At 43.3% G+C, this 2,719-nt stretch overlaps 1 long non-coding RNA gene across 1 annotated transcript in view; it reads right to left on the reverse strand.

The window, feature by feature from the left end:
- The window catches only part of LOC119618034, an 11,011-nt gene extending 10,315 nt beyond the window's left edge, over positions 1-696 (reverse strand). Inside the window, exon 1 of the long non-coding RNA XR_005234552.1 lies at positions 466-696. This is a non-coding gene — a long non-coding RNA (uncharacterized LOC119618034). The remainder of the gene's footprint in view (positions 1-465) is intronic.
- Positions 697-2,719: the final 2,023 nt, after the last annotated feature.

Here is a 2,719-nt window from a genome sequence, read left to right on the forward strand (position 1 = left end):
GGGGGCTGAAAGGTTGGCGGTAGTGTCGATGTAATGACAGATGGTGCGCACAAAGCCGGTGCGCATTGTTCAGCTGAAAAATAATAGCCACCATTTTTCAGTCCTCCACGGAAGGACGCTGTCTGGTGAGAGGAATGAATCAAAACCTGTCCTGGGAAGACTCCCCCCAGATCAGGGGGGGAGGACTCACTGGAGCTGTACGAGCTGCTGGAAACTTGGGGACAGCTTCTGTGCGTCTTGGAAAACATTTTTTAAAAAAGTTCAAGCGCACATGGGGAGGGGAGAAAAAGGAAAGAAAAAAAAAAGCTTTCCGAACAAACCCTGATTCACCTTATCCATCAAAGTATCCATACTTACCTTCTTCTTTTGTGTGTAAAAAAAGGAAATCAGCACAATCTCGTACTAAACCACAGCAGAATCAAACACAGACTGCACTTGATGCTTATTACAGGATGCCATACTTACCAGACTCCTCTCCATCCTCTCTGTCTCTAAAACAGCAGTCGGGGTGTTGTCGTGCGGCTTCTTCTTCTTTTTTTAAAAAAATTTTCTTTTCTTTTTATGTTCGGGTTTGGTCCATAAAGTGTTCTCACTCTCATCCCTTCCATCCGAGTCCTGAAGGCGCGCCCGGCCGGCTCTCCGATCCACGGATTGCGTGCGTGTGAGGGACAGACAGGAGGGCATCCGGTTTACAGGGATCACTGGGACGGCGGGGATTGGCTCTGAAGGGATAGTTTGATAAAAAAAAAAAAAAAAAATGCGCCTCTGCCATTGGACGGATGAGGCTTCCTGCGTGTGGGAAGGGAGTGGGAAAAAGGGAGGGGGGGCTCCTGGGTGGGGAATCCAAGAGGAGGAGGAAGAGGATACTCTGAGGGCAAAGCGGCATATGCAGACAATGCCCTCATATTTTCATTTTTTTTTAATTTATGCTAATTCTGATAATCTGCTTATAAGAACTAACGGTCAAATTGGGGACTTGAAATCTGGAGTAGCTTTTACAAGCTCAGAAATCACTCAGATGGGTGATTTTTAAAAGGAAAAAAGAAAATAGATGGATAATGGAAGAAAAATAATCTTCTCTGACAGGTAGCCATGGTGATTGAACACCAGAAAGTCTGCTTTGTACCAAACAGGGCCATTAAGGGCCCTGAACTGAAAGAAAGGAAGCACCAAATTCAATAATCAGACCCCTTTTTTTAAAAAAAAAAAACATGTTTACAGCAATGATAAAAATGCTTCTTAACCACAAATTAAGCGCATGCCGACCACTCTGTCTTTGCCCATGTCTCCCAGCAGCTCGCTCAGACTCAGAACAGAGCGGCACATCATCTGATTATTGTGTGAGCGCGGCTGCTGATTTGCATAAAACCGGTGGGAATGATTCTCTCAGAAGTTACAGCACCTAGATTTATTCAGCATTCAACCCAATTTTCAAACATCCAAATGAGAGCAACAGCCTTGGCTCCATTTCCTTTAAGCCTCTAATCTCTCTTTCCTCTTAATTTAGCCGGCAGCTTCAATCACAGCTCTTTCACAAATCTAACTGTGTGGGTGTTCATGTGTGCACGGCTGCTATCATGTGAACATCTCCTCACTCCATACTGGGCCAGTTCATTTTATTTGAAAACTGAAGCGTAATACGCTTATGCATGCGTTTAAAGAACTTGGAACGGTTCTCTCTGAAGACAACTCCCATTTACTTTTTGTTTTTATAACCGAGCTCCTTCTGGTCAGATTAGTTTGTTTTCTGAGTTGCAGGAAAGTGACTTAAAGTTTGTTTAAATGGGGGGGAAAAAAGTGAAGCTATTTTGGCCTCCGAGCTACGTGTGACCCTGCAAACTGTCATCTCAGGACACGTCACAGAAAACAAACAAGTTCAACAAAATTTAGAGACAAGCAGGCCACTTTAATCCAATTACACCAATGGGAATCAATACAGCACAATTAGGTGTATTAATATTTAATATAATGATGCATTTCAAAAGTTTCCTAGCTTCAGGAATCAACAAATTAGATCAAATTTCCAGTTTGTGGAGATTTGTTACTGGAAAGACTCCTCCAGCCGCGAGGAGGACCCTGTGTCTGAGCAGCTGCGGGGTGAGAGTTCAAGGTCACCAGGGAGAAGTTTTTATGGTCATTTTTAAATGTTTGGGGGTGGGGGGGGGGTCATCCTGCTGAACCCAAACTAAGAGTTGGTTTTACAAAAACGGAAAGCTCTGACCCTAATTTTACTTTTAGTACTGACGGGGGGCGGGGGGAGGAAATGAAATAGTGCAGCCTAGAAGTAGGGAATGCATGAATTAACTGAACTGAAGTGACCCAAGTTTCATTTAACTGAAATTTATTAAAAGTTTAGGTGACATGTCTAAACATGACTGCCATGGTAGCATTAGGCACAGCTCTTCCAAAGTACTTTTTCCCCGATTTGTGTCACAGTCTGTGGTTTTTGTTTGTTGTTTTGTTTTTTGCCTTCTGTTGTTTTTGTGTTTCCTTATTTTATTTTTTTATTGTATTTTGTGAGCTGTCTTGGGTTCAGTTTGTTTCACTTTTCATTCCCTCGGTTCATCCTGCTCCTCATTTTCACACCTGCACCTTGTATCCATCAGTCCCAGCTGTCTCCACTTGCCTCATCACTCCCTGCCCATTTGAACTCCTGGTTTCCAGTCCATCCTCAGTAGGTAACACTGTTTGTCTTCACGAGGTTTGGATTTCTTGTATC

Source organism: Kryptolebias marmoratus, linkage group LG20 (assembly GCF_001649575.2).
Source record: "Kryptolebias marmoratus isolate JLee-2015 linkage group LG20, ASM164957v2, whole genome shotgun sequence".
Taxonomy (NCBI): Eukaryota; Metazoa; Chordata; class Actinopteri; order Cyprinodontiformes; family Rivulidae; genus Kryptolebias; species Kryptolebias marmoratus.